The sequence below is a fragment of the Camelus bactrianus genome, chromosome 16 (assembly GCF_048773025.1).
Source record: "Camelus bactrianus isolate YW-2024 breed Bactrian camel chromosome 16, ASM4877302v1, whole genome shotgun sequence".
NCBI lineage: Eukaryota > Metazoa > Chordata > Mammalia > Artiodactyla > Camelidae > Camelus > Camelus bactrianus.
The window spans coordinates 26225356-26245469 of NC_133554.1; positions in this window are offsets into that span (position 1 = coordinate 26225356).

Genomic DNA, 20114 nt, shown 5'->3' on the forward strand with positions numbered 1-20114 from the left:
ACGTCTCTCCACATGCTCAGTTCTGAGAGATAAGTGTGTGTGAATTCCGTCCTTCACGTAGCTTGTTGGGAACACAAAGTTTCTTTTCAGTTGCAAACTCCACTCCATACATAAATATGGGGAGGTACTCGCTCCAACTCGGTTTTACAGTGAAAACTGCAGGAACTTCCAACCGGCACTAGGAAACAGACTGAGAAACCAGAGTAAAGTTTCTCCTGCAACACGTTACCTTTGTGCTAGATGAACGAACGTCTCTCCACATGCTCAGTTCTGAGATATAAGTGTGTTTGAAAGCCGTCCTTCACCTAGCTTGTTGGGAACACAAAGTTTCTTTTCAGTTGCAAACTCCACTCCATACATATATATGGGGAGGTACTTGCTCCAACTCGGTTTTATAGTGACAACTGCAGTAACTTCAAACCGGTACTAGGAAACAGACTGAGAAACCAGGGTAAAAGTTTCTCCTGCAACCCGTTCCCTTTGTGCTAGATGAACGAACGTCTCTCCACATGCTCATTTCTGAGAGATAAGTGTGTGTGAAATCCGGCCTTCACCTAGCTTGTTGGGAACACATAGTTTCTTTTCAGTTGCAAACTCCACTCCATACATATGTATGGGGAATTATTAGCTGCAACTCGGTTTTACAGTGAAAACTGCAGGAACTTCAAACCGGCACTAGGAAACAGACTGAGAAACCAGAGTAAAAGTTTCCCTTCAACCCGTTCCCTTTGTGCTAGATGAACGAACGTCTCTCCACATGCTCAGTTCTGAGAGAAAAGTGTGAGTGAAAGCCGTACTTCACCTAGCTTGTTGGGAACACAAAGTTTCTTTTCAGTTGCAACCTCCACTCCATACATATATATGGGGAGGTACTTGCTCCAACTCGATTGTATAGTGACAACTGCAGTAACTTAAATCCGGTACTAGGAAACAGACTGAGAAACCAGAGTAAAAGTTTCTCCTGCAACCCGTTCCCTTTGTGCTAGATGAACGAACGTCTCTCCACATGCTCAGTTCTGAGAGATAAGTGTGTGTGAAATCCGTCCTTCACCTAGCTTGTTGGGAACACAAAGTTTCTTTTCAGTTGCAAACTCCAATCCATACATATATATGGGGAGGTACTAGCTCCAACTCGGTTTTACAGGAAAACTGCAGGAACTTCAAACCGGCACTAGGAAACAGACTGAGAAACCAGAGTAAAAATTTCTCCTGCAACCAGTTCCCTTTGTGCTAGATGAACGAACGTCTCTCCACATGCTCAGTTCTGAGAGATAAGTGTGTGTTAAAGCCGTCGTTCACCTAGCTTGTTGGGAACACAAAGTTTCTTTTCAGTTGCAAACATCTCTCCATACATATATATGGGGAGGTACAAGCTGCAACTCTATTTTACAGTGAAAACTGCAGGAACGTCAAACCGGCACTAGGAAACAGACTGAGAAACCAGAGTAAAAGTTTCTCCTGCAAAACGTTCCCTTTGTGCTAGATGAACGAAAGCCTCTCCACATGCTCAGTTCTGAGTGATAAGTGTGTGTGAAAGCCGTCCTTCACCTAGCTTGTTGGGAACACAAAGTTTCTTTTCAGTAGCAAACTCCAATTCATACATATATATGGGGAGGTTCTTGATCCAACTCGGTTTTACAGTGAAAATTGCAGGAACTTCAAACCGGCACTAGGATAGAGACTGAGAAACCAGAGTAAAAGTTTCTCCTGCAACCCGTTCCCTTTGTGCTATATGAACGAACGTCTCTCCACATGCTCAGTTCTGAGAGATAAGTGTGTGTGAAAGCCGTCCTTCACCTTGCTTGTTGGGAACACAAGCTTTCTTTTCAGTTGCAAACTCCAATCCATACATATATATGGGGAGGTTCTAGATCCAACTCGGTTTTACAGTGAAAACGGCAGGAACTTCAAACCGGCACTAGGAAACAGACTGAGAAACCAGAGTAAAAGTTTCTCCTGCAACCCGTTCCCTTTGTGCTAGATGAACGAACGTCTCTCCACATGCTCAGTTCTGAGAGATAAGTGTGTGTGAAATCCGGCCTTCACCTAGCTTGTTGGGAACACAAAGTTTCTTTTCAGTTACAAACTCCACTCCATACATATGTATGGGGAATTATTAGCTGCAACTCGGTTTTACAGTGAAAACTGCAGGAACTTCAAACCGGCACTAGGAAACAGACTGAGAAACCAGAGTAAAAGTTTCTCCTGCAACCCGTTCCCTTTGTGCTAGATGAACGAACGTCTCTGCACATGCTCAGTTCTGAGAGATAAGTGTGTGTGAAAGTCGTCCTTCACGTAGCTTGTTGGGAACACAAAGTTTCTTTTCAGTTGCAAACTCCACTCCATACATATATATGGGGAGGTACTTGCTACAACTCGGTTTTATAGTGAAAACTGCAGTAACTTCAAACCGGCACTAGGAAACAGACTGAGAAACCAGAGTAAATGTTTCTCCTGCAACCCGTTCCATTTGTGCTAGATGAACGAACGTCTCTTCACATGCTCAGTTCTGAGAGATAAGTGTGTTTGAAAGCCGTCCTTCATCAAGCTTGTTGGGAACACAAAGTTTCTTTTCAGTTGCAAACTCGACTCCATACATATATATGGGGAGGTACTAGCTCCAACTCGGTTTTACAGTGAAAAATGCAGGAACTTCAAACCGGCACTAGGAAACAGACTGAGAAACCAGAGTAAAAGTTTCCCTTCAACCCGTTCCCTTTGTGCTAGATGAACGAACGTCTCTCCACATGCTCAGTTCTGAGAGAAAAGTGTGAGTGAAAGCCGTACTTCACCTAGCTTGTTGGGAACACAAAGTTTCTTTTCAGTTGCAAACATCTCTCCATACATATATAAGGGGAGGTACAAGCTGCAACTCTATTTTACAGTGAAAACTGCAGGAACGTCAAACCGGCACTAGGAAACAGACTGAGAAACCAGAGTAAAAGTTTCTCCTGCAAAACGTTCCCTTTGTGCTAGATGAACGAAAGCCTCTCCACATGCTCAGTTCTGAGTGATAAGTGTGTGTGAAAGCCGTCCTTCACCTAGCTTGTTGGGAACACAAAGTTTCTTTTCAGATGCAAACACCAATCCATACATATATATGGGGAGGTTCTTGATCCAACTCGGTTTTACAGTGAAAATTGCAGGAACTTCAAACCGGCACTAGGATAGAGACTGAGAAACCAGAGTAAAAGTTTCTCCTGCAACCCGTTCCCTTTGTACTATATGAACGAACGTCTCTCCACATGCTCAGTTCTGAGAGATAAGTGTGTGTGAAAGCCGTCCTTCACCTTGCTTGTTGGGAACACAAGCTTTATTTTCAGTTGCAAACTCCAATCCATACATATATATGGGGAGGTATAAGATCCAACTCGGTTTTACAGTGAAAACTGCAGGAACTTCAAACCGGCACTAGGAAACAGACTGAGAAACCAGAGTAAAAGTTTCTCCTGCAACCCGTTCCCTTTGTGCTAGATGAACGAACGTCTCTCCACATGCTCAGTTCTGAGAGATAAGTGTGTGTGAAAGCAGTCCTTCATCTAGCTTGTTGGGAACACAAAGTTTCTTTTCAGTGGCAAACATCTCTCCATACATATATATGGTGAGGTACAAGCTGCAACTCTATTTTACAGTGAAAACTGCAGGAACGTCAAACCCGCACTAGTAACAGACTGAGAAACCAGAGTAAAAGTTTCTCCAGCAACCCGTTCCCTTTGTGCTAGATGAACGAACGTCTCTCCACATGCTCAGTTCTGAGAGATAAATGTGAGTGAAAGCCGTACTTCACCTAGCTTCTTGGGAACACAAAGTTTCTTTTCAGTTGCAAACTCCACTCCATAAATATATATAGGGAGGTACTAGCTCCAACTCGGTTTTACAGTGAAAACTGCAGTAAGTTGAAACTGGCACTAGGAAACAGACTGAGAAACGAGAGTAAAAGTTTCTCCTGCAACCCGTTCCCTTTGTGCTAGATGAACGAACGTCTCTCCACATGCTCAGTTCTGAGAGATAAGTGTGTGTGAAATCCGTCCTTCACCTAGCTTGTGGGGAACACAAAGTTTCTTTTCAGTTGCAAACTCCACTCCATACATAAATATGGGGAGGTACTCGCTCCAACTCGGTTTTACAGTGAAAACTGCAGGAACTTCAAACCGGCACTAGGAAACAGACTGAGAAACCAGAGTAAAAGTTTCTCCTGCAACCCGTTACCTCTGTGCTAGATGAACGAACGTCTCTCCACATGCTCAGTTCTGAGATATAAGTCTGTGTGAAAGCCGTCCTTCACCTAGCTTGTTGGGAACACAAAGTTTCTTTTCAGTTGCAACCTCCACTCCATACAAATATATGTGGAGGTACTTGCTCCAACACGATTTTATAGTGACAACTGCAGTAACTTCAAACCGGTACTAGGAAACAGACTGAGACACCAGAGTAAAAGTTTCTCCTGCAAACCGTTCCCTTTGTGCTAGATGAACGAACGTCTCTCCACATGCTCAGTTCTGAGAGATAAGTGTGTGTGAAATCCGTCCTTCACCTAGCTTGTTGGGAACACAAAGTTTCTTTTCAGTTGCAAACTCCACTCCATACATATATATGGGGAGGTACCAGCTCCAACTTGGTTTTACAGTGAAAACTGCAGGAACTTCAAACCGGCACTAGGAAACAGACTGAGAAACCAGAGTAAAAGTTTCTCCTGCAAACCGTTCCCTTTGTGCTAGATGAACGAACGTCTCTCCACATGCTCAGTTCTGAGAGATAAGTGTGTGTGAAAGCCGTCCTTCACCTAGCTTGTTGGGAACACAAAGTTTCTTTTCAGTTGCATACTCCACTCCATGCATATGTATGGGGAGGTAATAGCTGCAACTCGGTTTTACAGTGAAAACTGCAGGAACTTCAAACCGGCACTAGGAAACAGACTGAGAAACCAGAGTAAAAGTTTCTCCTGCAACCCGATCCATTTGTGCTAGATGAACGAACGTCTCTCCACATGCTCAGTTCTGAGAGATAATTGTGTGTGAAATCCGTCCTTCACATAGCTTGTTGGGAACACAAAGTTTCTTTTCAGTTGCAAACTCCACTCCATACATATATATGGGGAGGTACTAGCTGCAACTCGGTTTTACAGTGAAAACTGCAGGAACTTCAAACCGGCACTAGGAAACAGACTGAGAAACCAGAGTAAAAGTTTCTCCTGTAACCCAATCCCTTTGTGCTAGATGAACGAACGTCTCTCCACATGCTCAGTTCTGAGAGATAAGTGTGTGTGAAAGCCGTCCTTCACCTAGCTTGTTGGGAACACAAAGTTTCTTTTCAGTTGCAAACTCCACTCCATACATATGTATGGGGAGGTATTAGCTGCAACTCGGTTTTACAGTGAAAACTGCAGGAACTTCAAACCGGCACTAGGAAACAGACTGAGAAACCAGAGTAAAAGTTTCTCCTGCAACCCGTTCCCTTTGTGCTAGATGAACGAACGTCTTTCCACATGCTCAGTTCTGAGAGATAAGTGTGTGTGAAAGCCGTCCTTCACCTAGCTGGTGGGGAACACAAAGTTTCTTTTCAGTTGCAAACACCACTCCATACATATATATGGGGAGGTACTTGCTACAACTCGGTTTTATAGTGAAAACTGCAGTAACTTCAAACCGGCACTAGGAAACAGACTGAGAAACCAGAGTAAATATTTCTCCTGCAACCCGTTACATTTGTGCTAGATGAACGAACGTCTCTTCACATGCTCAGTTCTATGAGATAAGTGTGTTTGAAAGCCGTCCTTCACCAAGCTTGTTGGGAACACAAAGTTTCTTTTCAGTTGCAAACTCCACTCCATACATATATATGGGGAGGTACTAGCTCCAACTCGTTTTTACAGTGAAAACTGCAGGAACTTCAAACCGGCACTAGGAAACAGACTGAGAAACCAGAGTATAATTTCTCCTGCAACCCGTTCCCTTTGTGCTAGATGAACGAACGTCTCTCCACATGCTCAGTTCTGAGAGATAAGTGTGTGTGAAAGCCGTCTTTCACCTAGATTGTTGGGAACACAAAGTTTCTTTTCAGTTGCAAACATCTCTCCATACATATATTTGGGGAGGTACTAGCTCCAACTCGGTTTTACAGTGAAAACGGCAGGAACTTCAAACCGGCACTAGGAAACAGACTGAAAACCAGAGTAAAAGTTTCTCCTGCAACCCGTTCATTTTGTGCTATATGAACGAACGTCTCTCCACATGCTCTGTTCTGAGAGATAAGTGTGTGTGAAAGCCGTCCTTCACCTAGCTTGTTGGGAACACAAAGTTTCTTTTCAGTAGCAAACATCTCTCCATACATATATATGGGGAGGTACTAGCTCCAACTCGATTTTACAGTGAAAACTGCAGGAACTTCAAACCGGCACTAGGAAACAGACTGAGAAACCACAGTAAAATTTTCTCTTGAAACCCGTTCCCTTTGTGCTAGATGAACGAACGTCTCTCCACATGCTCAGTTCTGAGAGATAAGTGTGTGTGAAAACCGTACTTCAACTAGCTTGCTGGGAACAGAAAGTTTCTTTTCAGTTGCAAACTCCACTCCATACATATATATGGGGAGGTACTAGCTCCAACTCGGTTTTATAGTGAAAACTGCAGGAACTTCAAACCGGCACTAGGAAACAGACTGAGAAACCAGAGTAAAAGTTTCTCCTGCAACCCGTTCCCTTTGTGCTAGTTGAACGAACGTCTCTCCACATGCTCAGTTCTGAGAGATAAGTGTATGTGAAAGCCGCCCTTCACCTAGCTTGTTGGGAACACAAAGTTTCTTTTCAGTTGTAAACTCCACTCCATACATATATATGGGGAGGTACTAGCTCCAACTCGGTTTTACAGTGAAAAGTGCCGGAACTTGAAACCGGCACTAGGAAACAGACTGAGAAACCAGAGTAAAAGTTTGTCCTGCAACCCGTTCCCTTTGTGCTAGATGAATGAACGTCTCTCCACATGCTCAGTTCTGAGAGATAAGTGTCTGTGAAAGCCGTCCTTCACCTAGCTTGTTGGGAACACAAAGATTCTTTTCAGTTGCAAACTCCACTCCATAAATATATATGGGGAGGTACTAGCTCTAACTCGGATTTACAGTGAAAACTGCAGGAACTTCAAACCGGAACTAGGAAACAGACTGAGAAACCAGAGTAAAGTTTCTCCTGCAACCCGTTCCCTTTGTGCTAGATGAACGAACGTCTCTCCACATTCTCAGTTCTGACAGATAAGTGTGTGTGAAAACCGTACTTCACCTAGCTTGCTGGGAACAGAAAGTTTCTTTTCAGTTGCAAACTCCACTCCATACATATATATGGGGAGGTACTAGCTCCAACTCGGTTTTATAGTGAAAACTGCAGGAACTTCAAACCGGCACTAGGAAACAGACTGAGAAACCACAGTAAAAGTTTCTCCTGCAACCCGTTCCCTTTGTGCTAGTTGAACGAACGTCTCTCCACATGCTCAGTTCTGAGAGATAAGTGTGTGTGAAAGCCGCCCTTCACCTAGCTTGTTGTGAACACAAAGATTCTTTTCAGTTGTAAACTCCACTCCATACATATATATGGGGAGGTACTAGCTCCAACTCGGTTTTACAGTGAAAAGTGCCGGAACTTCAAACCGGCACTAGGAAACAGACTGAGAAACCAGAGTAAAAGTTTGTCCTGCAAACCGTTCCCTTTGTGCTAGATGAATGAACGTCTCTCCACATGCTCAGTTCTGAGAGATAAGTGTTTGTGAAAGCCGTCCTTCACCTAGCTTGTTGGGAACACAAAGTTTCTTTTCAGTTGCAAACTCCACTCCATAAATACATATGGGGAGGTACTAGCTCTAACTCGGTTTTACAGTGAAAACTGCAGGAACTTCAAACCGGCACTAGGAAACAGACTGAGAAACCAGAGTAAAAGTTTCTCCAGCAAACCTTTCCCTTTTTGCTAGATGAACGAAAGTCTATCCACATGCTCAGTTCTGAGAAATAAGTGTGTGTGAAACCCGTCCTTCACGTAGCTTGTTGGGAACACAAAGTTTCTTTTCAGTTGCAAACTCCACTCCATACATATATATGGGGAGGTACTAGCTCCAACTCCGTTTTACAGTGAAAACTGCAGGAACTTCAAACCGGCACTAGGAAACAGACTGAGAAACCAGAGTAAAAGTTTCTCCTGCAACCAGTTCCCTTTGTGCTAGATGAACGAAAGTCTCTCCACATGCTCAGTTCTGAGAGATAAGAGTGTGTGAAAGCCGCCCTTCACCTAGCTTGTTGGGAACACAAAGTTTCTTTTCAGTTGCAAACATCTCTCCATACATATATATGGGGAGGTACTAGCTCCAACTCGGTTTTACAGTGAAAACGGCAGGAACTTCAAACCGACACTAGGAAACAGACTGAAAAACCAGAGTAAAAGTTTCTCCTGCAACCCGTTCCCTTTGTGCTAGATGAACGAACGTCTCTCCACATGCTCAGTTCTGAGAGATAAGTGTGTGTGAAAGCCGTCCTTCACCTAACTTGTTGGGAATACAAAGTTCCTTTTCAGTTGCAAACTCCACTCCATACATATATATGGGGAGGTACTAGCTCCAACTCGGTTTTACAGTGAAAACTGCAGGAACTTCAAACCGGCACTAGGAAACAGACTGAGAAACCAGAGTAAAAGTTTCTCCTGCAACCCGTTCCCTTTGTGCTAGATGAACGAACGTCTTTCCACATGCTCAGTTCTGAGAGATACGTGTGTGTGAAAGCCGTCCTTCAACTAGCTTGTTGGGAACACAAAGTTTCTTTTCAGTTGCAGACTCCACTCCATACATATATATTGGGAGGTACGAGCTCCAACTCGGTTTTATAGGGAAAACTGACGGAACTTCAAACCGGCACTAGAAAACAGACTGAGAAACCAGAGTAAATGTTTCCCCTGCAACCGGTTCCCTTGGTGCTAGATGAACGAACGACTCTCCACATGCTCAGTTCTGAGAGATAAGTGTGTGTGAAAGCCGTCCTTCACCTAGCTTGTTGGGAACACAAAGTTTCTTTTCAATTGCAAACATCTCTCCATACATATATATGGGAAGGAACTAGCTCCAAATCTGTTTTACAGTGAAAACTGCAGGAACTTAAAACCGGCACTAGGAAACAGACTGAGAAGCCATAGTAAAAGTTTCCCCTGAAACCCGTTCCCATTGTGCTAGATGAAAGAACCTATCACCACATGCTCAGTTCTGAGAGATATGTGTGTGTGAAAGCCGTTCTTCAACTAGCTTGTTGGGAACACAAAGTTTCTTTTCATTTGCAGACTCCACTCCATACATATATATTGGGAGGTACGAGCTCCAACTCGGTTTTATAGGGAAAACTGACGGAACTTCAAACAGGCACTAGAAAACAGACTGAGAAACCAGAGTAAATGTTTCCCCTGCAACCGGTTCCCTTGGTGCTAGATGAACGAACGACTCTCCACATGCTCAGTTCTGAGAGATAAGTGTGTGTGAAAGCCGTCCTTCACCTAGCTTGTTGGGAACACAAAGTTTCTTTTAAGTTGCAAACTCCACTCCATGCATATGTATGGGGAGGTATTAGCTGCAACTCGGTTTTACAGTGAAAACTGCAGGAAATTCAAACCGGCACTAGGAAACAGACTGAGAAACCAGAGTAAAAGTTTCTCCAGCAACCCGTTCCCTTTTTGCTAGATGAACGAACGTCTCTCCACATGCTCAGTTCTGAGAGATAAATGTGAGTGAAAGCCGTACTTCACCTAGCTTGTTGGGAACACAAAATTTCTTTTCAGTTGCAAACTCCACTCCATAAATATATATGGGGAGGTACTAGCTCCAACTCGGTTTTACAGTGAAAACTGCAGTAACTTGAAAACGGCACTAGGAAACAGACTGAGAAACCAGAGTAAAAATTTCTCCTGCAACCCGTTACCTCTGTGCTAGATGAACGAACGTCTCTCCACATGCTCAGTTCTGAGATATAAGTCTGTGTGAAAGCCGTCCTTCACCTAGCTTGTTGGGAACACAAAGTTTCTTTTCAGTTGCAACCTCCACTCCATACATATATATGGGGAAGTACTTGCTCCAACACGATTTTATAGTGACAACTGCAGTAACTTCAAACCGCTACTAGGAAACAGACTGAGAAACCAGAGTAAAAGTTTCTCCTGCAACCCGTTCCCTTTGTGCTAGATGAACGAACGTCTCTCCACATGCTCAGTTCTGAGAGATAAGTGTGTGTGAAATCCGTCCTTCACCTAGCTTGTTTGGAACACAAAGTTTCTTTTCAGTTGCAAACTCCACTCCATACATATATATGGGGAGGTACCAGCTCCAAATTGGTTTTACAGTGAAAACTGCAGGAACTTCAAACCGGCACTAGGAAACAGACTGAGAAACCAGAGTAAAAGTTTCTCCTGCAAACCGTTCCCTTTGTGCTAGATGAACGAACGTCAATCCACATGCTTAGTTCTGAGAGATAAGTGTGTGTGAAAGCCGTCCTTCACCTAGCTTGTTGGGAACACAAAGTTTCTTTTCATTTGCATACTCCACTCCATGCATATGTATGGGAGGTATTAGCTGCAACTCGGTTTTACAGTGAAAACTGCAGGAACTTCAAACCGGCACTAGGAAACAGACTGAGAAACCAGAGTAAAAGTTTCTCCTGCAACCCGATCCATTTGTGCAAGATGAACGAACGTCTCTCCACATGCTCAGTTCTGAGAGATAATTGTGTGTGAAATCCGTCCTTCACCTAGCTTGTTGTGAACACAAAGTTTCTTTTCAGTTGCAAACTCCACTCCATACATATATATGGGGAGGTACTAGCTGCAACTCGGTTTTACAGTGAAAACTGCAGGAACTTCAAACCGGCACTAGGAAACAGACTGAGAAACCAGAGTAAAAGTTTGTCCTGCAACCCGTTCCCTTTGTGCTAGATGAATGAACGTCTCTCCACATGCTCAGTTCTGAGAGATAAGTGTGTGTGAAAGCCGTCCTTCACCTAGCTTGTTGGGAACACAAAGTTTCTTTTCAGTTGCAAACTCCACTCCATAAATATATATAGGGAGGTACTAGCTCCAACTCGGTTTTACAGTGAAAACTGCAGGAAATTCAAACCGGCACTAGGAAACAGACTGAGAAACCAGAGTAAAAGTTTCTCCTGCAACCCGTTCCCTTTGTGCTAGATGAACGAACGTCTCTCCACATGCTCAGTTCGGAGAGATAAGTGTGTGTGAAAGCCGTCCTTCAACTAGCTGGTTGGGAACACAAATTTTCTTTTCAGTTGCAAACACCACTCCATACATATATATGGGGAGGTACTTGCTACAACTCGGTTTTATAGTGAAAACTGCGGTAACTTCAAACCGGCACTAGGAAACAGACTGAGAAACCAGAGTAAATATTTCTCCTGCAACCCGTTCCATTTGTGCTAGATGAACGAACGTCTATTCACATGCTAAGTTCTGAGAGATAAGTGTGTTTGAAAGGCGTCCTTCACCAAGCTTGTTGGGAACACAAAGTTTCTTTTCAGTTGCAAACTCCACTCCATACATATATATGGGGAGGTACTAGCTCCAACTCGTTTTTACAGTGAAAACTGCAGGAACTTCAAACCGGCACTAGGAAACAGACTGAGAAACCAGAGTATAATTTCTCCTGCAAACCGTTCCCTTTGTGCTAGATGAACGAACGTCTCTCCACATGCTCAGTTCTGAGAGATAAGTGTGTGTGAAAGCCGTCCTTCACCTAGCTTGTTGGGAACACAAAGTTTCTTTTCAGTTGCAAACATCTCTCCATACATATATATGGGGAGGTACTAGCTCCAACTCGGTTTTACATTGAAAACGGCAGGAACTTCAAACCGGCACTAGGAAACAGACTGAAAAACCAGAGTAAAAGTTTCTCCTGCAACCCGTTCCCTTTGTGCTAGATGAACGAACGTCTCTCCACATGCTCAGTTCTGAGAGATAAGTGTGTGTGAAAGCCGTCCTTCACCTAGCTTGTTGTGAACACAAAGATTCTTTTCAGTTGCAAACTCCACTCCATACATATATATGGGGAGGTACTAGCTCCAACTCTGTTTTACAGTGAAAATTGCAGGAACTTCAAAACGGCACTAGGAAACACAATGAGAAACCAGAGTAAAAATTTCTCCTGCAACCCGTTCCCTTTGTGCTAGATGAACGAACGTCTCTCCACATGCTCTGTTCTGAGAGATATGTGTGTGTGAAAGCCATCCTTCACCTAGCTTGTTGGGAACACAAAGTTTCTTTTCAGTAGCAAACATCTCTCCATACATATATATGGGGAGGTACTAGCTCCAACTCGGTTTTACAGTGAAAACCCCAGGAACTTCAAACCGGCACTAGGAAACAGACTGAGAAACCACAGTAAAAGTTTCTCTTGAAACCCGTTCCCTTTGTGCTAGATGAACGAACGTCTCTCCACATGCTCAGTTCTGAGAGATAAGTGTGTGTGAAAACCGTACTTCATCTAGCTTGCTGGGAACAGAAAGTATCTTTTCAGTTGCAAACTCCACTCCATACATATATATGGGGAGGTACTAGCACCAACTCGGTTTTATAGTGAAAACTGCAGGAACTTCAAACCGGCACTAGGAAACAGACTGAGAAACCAGAGTAAAAGTTTCTCCTGCAACCCGTTCCATTTTTGCTAGTTGAACGAACGTCTCTCCACATGCTCAGTTCTGAGAGATAAGTGTATGTGAAAGCCGCCCTTCACCTAGCTTGTTGGGAACACAAAGTTTCTTTTCAGTTGTAAACTCCACTCCGTACATATATATTGGGAGGTACTAGCTCCAACTCGGTTTTACAGTGAAAAGTGCCGGAACGTGAAACCGGCACTAGGAAACAGACTGAGAAACCAGAGTAAAAGTTTGTCCTGCAACCCGTTCCCTTTGTGCTAGATGAATGAACGTCTCTCCACATGCTCAGTTCTGAGAGATAAGTGTCTGTGAAAGCCGTCCTTCACCTAGCTTGTTGGGAACACAAAGTTTCTTTTCAGTTGCAAACTCCACTCCATAAATATATATGGGGAGGTACTAGCTCTAACTCGGATTTACAGTGAAAACTGCAGGAACTTCAAACCGGCACTAGGAAACAGACTGAGAAACCAGAGTAAATGTTTCTCCAGCAACCCGTTCCCTTTGTGCTAGATGAACGAACGTCTATCCACATGCTCAGTTCTGAGAAATAAGTGTGTGTGAAAGCCGTCCTTCACGTAGCTTGTTGGGAACACAAAGTTTCTTTTCAGTTGCAAACTCCACTCCATACATATATATGGGGAGGTACTAGCTGCAACTCCGTTTTACAGTGAAAACTGCAGGAACTTCAAACCGGCACTAGGAAACAGACTGAGAAACCAGAGTAAAAGTTTCTCCTGCAACCCGTTCCCTTTGTGCTAGATGAACGAACGTCTCTCCACATTCTCAGTTCTGAGAGATAAGTGTGTGTGAAAAACGTACTTCACCTAGCTTGCTGGGAACAGAAAGTTTCTTTTCAGTTGCAAACTCCACTCCATACTTATATATGGGGAGGTACTAGCTCCAACTCGGTTTTATAGTGAAAACTGCCGGAACTTCAAACCGGCACTAGGAAACAGACTGAGAAACCAGAGTAAAATTTTCTCCTGCAACCCGTTCCCTTTGTGCTAGTTGAACGAACGTCTCTCCACATGCTCAGTTCTGAGAGATAAGTGTGTGTGAAAGCCGCCCTTCACCTAGCTTGTTGTGAACACAAAGATTCTTTTCAGTTGTAAAATCCACTCCATACATATATATGGGGAGGTAGTAGCTCCAACTCGGTTTTACAGTGAAAAGTGCCGGAACTTCAAACCGGCACTAGGAAACAGACTGAGAAACTAGAGTAAAAGTTTGTCCTGCAACCCGTTCCATTTGTGCTAGATGAATGAACGTCTCTCCACATGCTCAGTTCTGAGAGATAAGTGTGTGTGAAAGCCGTCCTTCACCTAGCTTGTTGGGAACACAAAGTTTCTTTTCAGTTGCAAACTCCACTCCATAAATACATATGGGGAGGTACTAGCTCTAACTCGGTTTTACAGTGAAAACTGCAGGAACTTCAAACCGGCACTAGGAAACAGACTGAGAAACCAGAGTAAAAGTTTCCCCTGCAACCAGTTGCCTTTGTGCTAGATGAACGAAAGTCTTTCCACATGCTCAGTTCTGTGAGATAAGTGTGTGTGAAAGCCGTCCTTCACCTAGCTTGTTGGGAACACAAAGTTTCATTTCAGTTGCAAACATCTCTCCATACATATATATGGGGAGGTACTAGCTCCAACTCGGTTTTACAGTGAAAACGGCAGGAACTTCAAACCGGCACTAGGAAACAGACTGAAAAACCAGAGTAAAAGTTTCTCCTGCAACCCGTTCCCTTTGTGCTAGATGAACGAACGTCTCTCCACATGCTCAGTTCTGAGAGATACGTGTGTGTGAAAGCCGTCCTTCACCTAGCTTGTTGGGAACACAAAGTTTCTTTTAAGTTGCAGACTCCACTCCATACATATATATTGGGAGGTACGAGCTCCAACTCGGTTTTATATGGAAAACTGACGGAACTTCAAACAGGCACTAGAAAACAGACTGAGAAACCAGAGTAAATGTTTCCCCTGCAACCGGTTCCCTTGGTGCTAGATGAACGAACGACTCTCCACATGCTCAGTTCTGAGAGATAAGTGTGTGTGAAAGCCGTCCTTCACCTAGCTTGTTGGGAACACAAAGTTTCTTTTCAGTTGCAAACATCTCTCCATACATATATATGGGGAGGTACTAGCTCCAACTCGGTTTTACATTGAAAACGGCAGGAACTTCAAACCGGCACTAGGAAACAGACTGAAAAACCAGAGTAAAAGTTTCTCGTGCAACCCGTTCCCTTTGTGCTAGATGAACGAACGTCTCTCCACATGCTCAGTTCTGAGAGATAAGTGTGTGTGAAAGCCGTCCTTCACCTAGCTTGTTGGGAACACACATTTCTTTTCAGTTGCAAACTCCACTCCATACATATATATGGGGAGGTACTAGCTCCAACTCTGTTTTACAGTGAAAATTGCAGGAACTTCAAAACGGCACTAGGAAACACAATGAGAAACCAGAGTAAAAGTTTCTCCTGCAACCCGTTCCCTTTGTGCTAGATGAACGAACGTCTCTCCACATGCTCTGTTCTGAGAGATAAGTGTGTTTGAAAGCCGTCCTTCACCTAGCTTGTTGGGAACACAAAGTTTCTTTTCAGTAGCAAACATCTCTCCATACATATATATGGGGAGGTACTAGCTCCAACTCGGTTTTACAGTGAAAACTGCCGGAACTTCAAACCGGCACTAGGAAACAGACTGAGAAACCACAGTAAAAGTTTCTCTTGAAACCCGTTCCCTTTGTGCTAGATGAACGAACGTCTCTCCACATGCTCAGTTCTGAGAGATAAGTGTGTGTGAAAACCGTACTTCAACTAGCTTGCTGGGAACAGAAAGTATCTTTTCAGTTGCAAACTCCACTCCATACATATATATGGGGAGGTACTAGCTCCAACTCGGTTTTATAGTGAAAACTGCAGGAACTTCAAACCGGCACTAGGAAACAGACTGAGAAACCAGAGTAAAAGTTTCTCCTGCAACCCGTTCCATTTTTGCTAGTTGAACGAACGTCTCTCCACATGCTCAGTTCTGAGAGATAAGTGTATGTGAAAGCCGCCCTTCACCTAGCTTGTTGGGAACACAAAGTTTCTTTTCAGTTGTAAACTCCACTCCAAACATATATATGGGGAGGTACTAGCTCCAACTCGGTTTTACAGTGAAAAGTGCCGGAACGTGAAACCGGCACTAGGAAACAGACTGAGAAACCAGAGTAAAAGTTTGTCCTGCAACCCGTTCCCTTTGTGCTAGATGAATGAACGTCTCTCCACATGCTCAGTTCTGAGAGATAAGTGTCTGTGAAAGCCGTCCTTCACCTAGCTTGTTGGGAACACAAAGTTTCTTTTCAGTTGCAAACTCCACTCCATAAATATATATGGGGAGGTACTAGCTCTAACTCGGATTTACAGTGAAAACTGCAGGAACTTCAAACCGGCACTAGGAAACAGACTGAGAAACCAGAGTAAAAGTTTCTCCAGCAACCCGTTCCCTTTGTGCTAGATGAACGAACGTCTATCCACATGCTCAGTTCTGAGAAATAAGTGTGTGTGAAAGCCGTCCTTCACGTAGCTTGTTGGGAACACAAAGTTTCTTTTCAGTTGCAAACTCCACTCCATACATATATATGGGGAGGTACTAGCTGCAACTCCGTTTTACAGTGAAAACTGCAGGAACTTCAAACCGGCACTAGGAAACAGACTGAGAAACCAGAGTAAAAGTTTCTCCTGCAACCCGTTCCCTTTGTGCTAGATGAACGAACGTCTCTCCACATTCTCAGTTCTGAGAGTTAAGTGTGTGTGAAAAACGTACTTCACCTAGCTTGCTGGGAACAGAAAGTTTCTTTTCAGTTGCAAACTCCACTCCATACTTATATATGGGGAGGTACTAGCTCCAACTCGGTTTTATAGTGAAAACTGCAGGAACTTCAAACCGGCACTAGGAAACAGACTGAGAAACCAGAGTAAAAGTTTCTCCTGCAACCCGTTCCCTTTGTGCTAGATGAACGAACGTCTCTCCACATGCTCAGTTTTGAGAGATAAGTGTGTGTGAAAGCCGTCCTTCACCTAGCTTGTTGGGAACACAAAGTTTCTTTTCGGTTGCAAACTCCACTCCATACATATGTATGGGGAGGTATTAGCTGCAACTCGGTTTTACAGTGAAAACTGCAGGAAATTCAAACCGGCACTAGGAAACAGACTGAGAAACCAGAGTAAAAGTTTCTCCTGCAACCCGTTCCCTTTGTGCTAGATGAACGAACGTCTTTCCACATGCTCAGTTCTGAGAGATAAGTGTGTGTGAAAGCCGTACTTCACCTAGCTGGTTGGGAACACAAAGTTTCTTTTCAGTTGCAAACTCCACTCCATACATATATATGGGGAGGTACTAGCTCCAACTTGGTTTTATAGTGAAAACTGCAGGAACTTCAAACCGGCACTAGGAAACAGACAGAGAAACCAGAGTAAAAGTTTCTCCTGCAACCCATTCCATTTGTGCTAGTTGAACGAACGTCTCTCCACATGCTCAGTTCTGAGAGATAAGTGTGTGTGAAAGCCGCCCTTCAACTAGCTTGTTGGGAACACAAAGTTTCTTTTCAGTTGTAAACTCCACTCCATACATATATATGGGGAGTTACTAGCTGCAACTCGGTTTTACAGTGAGAAGTGACGGAACTTCAAACCGGCACTAGGAAACAGAATGAGAAACCAGAGTAAAAGTTTCTCCTGCAAACCGTTCCCTTTGTGCTAGATGAACGAACGTCTCTCCACATGCTCAGTTCTGAGAGATACGTGTGTGTGAAAGCCGTCCTTCACCTAGCTTGTTGGGAACACAAAGTTTCTTTTCAGTTGCAGACTCCACTCCATACATATATATTGGGAGGTACGAGCTCCAACTCGGTTTTATATGGAAAACTGACGGAACTTCAAACAGGCACTAGAAAACAGACTGAGAAACCAGAGTAAAAGTTTGTCCTGCAACCCGTTCCCTTTGTGCTAGATGAATGAACGTCTCTCCACATGCTCAGTTCTGAGAGATAAGTGTCTGTGAAAGCCGTCCTTCACCTAGCTTGTTGGGAACACAAAGTTTCTTTTCAGTTGCAAACTCCACTCCATAAATATATATGGGGAGGTACTAGCTCTAACTCGGATTTACAGTGAAAACTGCAGGAACTTCAAACCGGCACTAGGAAACAGACTGAGAAACCAGAGTAAAAGTTTCTCCAGCAACCCGTTCCCTTTGTGCTAGATGAACGAACGTCTATCCACATGCTCAGTTCTGAGTAATAAGTGTGTGTGAAAGCCGTCCTTCACGTAGCTTGTTGGGAACACAAAGTTTCTTTTCAGTTGCAAACTCCACTCCATACATATATATGGGGAGGTACTAGCTGCAACTCCGTTTTACAGTGAAAACTGCAGGAACTTCAAACCGGCACTAGGAAACAGACTGAGAAACCAGAGTAAAAGTTTCTCCTGCAACCCGTTCCCTTTGTGCTAGATGAACGAATGTCTCTCCACATTCTCAGTTCTGAGAGATAAGTGTGTGTGAAAAACGTACTTCACCTAGCTTGCTGGGAACAGAAAGTTTCTTTTCAGTTGCAAACTCCACTCCATACTTATATATGGGGAGGTACTAGCTCCAACTCTGTTTTATAGTGAAAACTGCAGGAACTTCAAACCGGCACTAGGAAACAGACTGAGAAACCAGAGTAAAAGTTTCTCCTGCAACCCGTTCCCTTTGTGCTAGTTGAACGAACGTCTCTCCACATGCTCAGTTCTGAGAGATAAGTGTGTGTGAAAGCCGCCCTTCACCTAGCTTGTTGTGAACACAAAGATTCTTTTCAGTTGTAAAATCCACTCCATACATATATATGGGGTGGTACTAGCTCCAACTCGGTTTTACAGTGAAAAGTGCCGGAACTTCAAACCGGCACTAGGAAACAGACTGAGAAACCAGAGTAAAAGTTTGTCCTGCAACCCGTTCCCTTTGTGCTAGATGAATGAACGTCTCTCCACATGCTCAGTTCTGAGAGATAAGTGTGTGTGAAAGCCGTCCTTCACCTAGCTTGTTGGGAACACAAAGTTTCTTTTCAGTTGCAAACTCCACTCCATATATACATATGGGGAGGTACTAGCTCTAACTCTGTTTTACAGTGAAAACTGCAGGAACTTCAAACCGGCACTAGGAAACAGACTGAGAAACCAGAGTAAAAGTTTCCCCAGCAACCAGTTCCCTTTGTGCTAGATGAACGAAAGTCTCTCCACATGCTCAGTTCTGTGAGATAAGTGTGTGTGAAAGCCGTCCTTCACCTAGCTTGTTGGGAACACAAAGTTTCTTTTCAGTTGCAAACATCTCTCCATACATATATATGGGGAGGTACTAGCTCCAACTCTGTTTTACAGTGAAAACGGCAGGAACTTCAAACCGGCACTAGGAAACAGACTGAAAAACCAGAGTAAAAGTTTCTCCTGCAACCCATTCCCTTTGTGCTAGATGAACGAACGTCTCTCCACATGCTCAGTTCTGAGAGATACGTGTGTGTGAAAGCCGTCCTTCACCTAGCTTGTTGGGAACACAAAGTTTCTTTTCAGTTGCAGACTCCACTCCATACATATATATGGGGAGGTACTAGCTCCAACTCGGTTTTACAGTGAAAACTGCAGTAACTTGAAAACGGCACTAGGAAACAGACTGAGAAACCAGAGTAAAAATTTCTCCTGCAACCCGTTACCTCTGTGCTAGATGAACGAACGTCTCTCCACATGCTCAGTTCTGAGATATAAGTCTGTGTGAAAGCCGTCCTTCACCTAGCTTGTTGGGAACACAAAGTTTCTTTTCAGTTGCAACCTCCACTCCATACATATATATGGGGAAGTACTTGCTCCAACACGATTTTATAGTGACAACTGCAGTAACTTCAAACCGCTACTAGGAAACAGACTGAGAAACCAGAGTAAAAGTTTCTCCTGCAACCCGTTCCCTTTGTGCTAGATGAACGAACGTCTCTCCACATGCTCAGTTCTGAGAGATAAGTGTGTGTGAAATCCGTACTTCACCTAGCTTGTTTGGAACACAAAGTTTCTTTTCAGTTGCAAACTCCACTCCATACATATATATGGGGAGGTACCAGCTCCAAATTGGTTTTACAGTGAAAACTGCAGGAACTTCAAACCGGCACTAGGAAACAGACTGAGAAACCAGAGTAAAAGTTTCTCCTGCAAACCGTTCCCTTTGTGCTAGATGAACGAACGTCAATCCACATGCTTAGTTCTGAGAGATAAGTGTGTGTGAAAGCCGTCCTTCACCTAGCTTGTTGGGAACACAAAGTTTCTTTTCATTTGCATACTCCACTCCATGCATATGTATGGGAGGTATTAGCTGCAACTCGGTTTTACAGTGAAAACTGCAGGAACTTCAAACCGGCACTAGGAACCAGACTGAGAAACCAGAGTA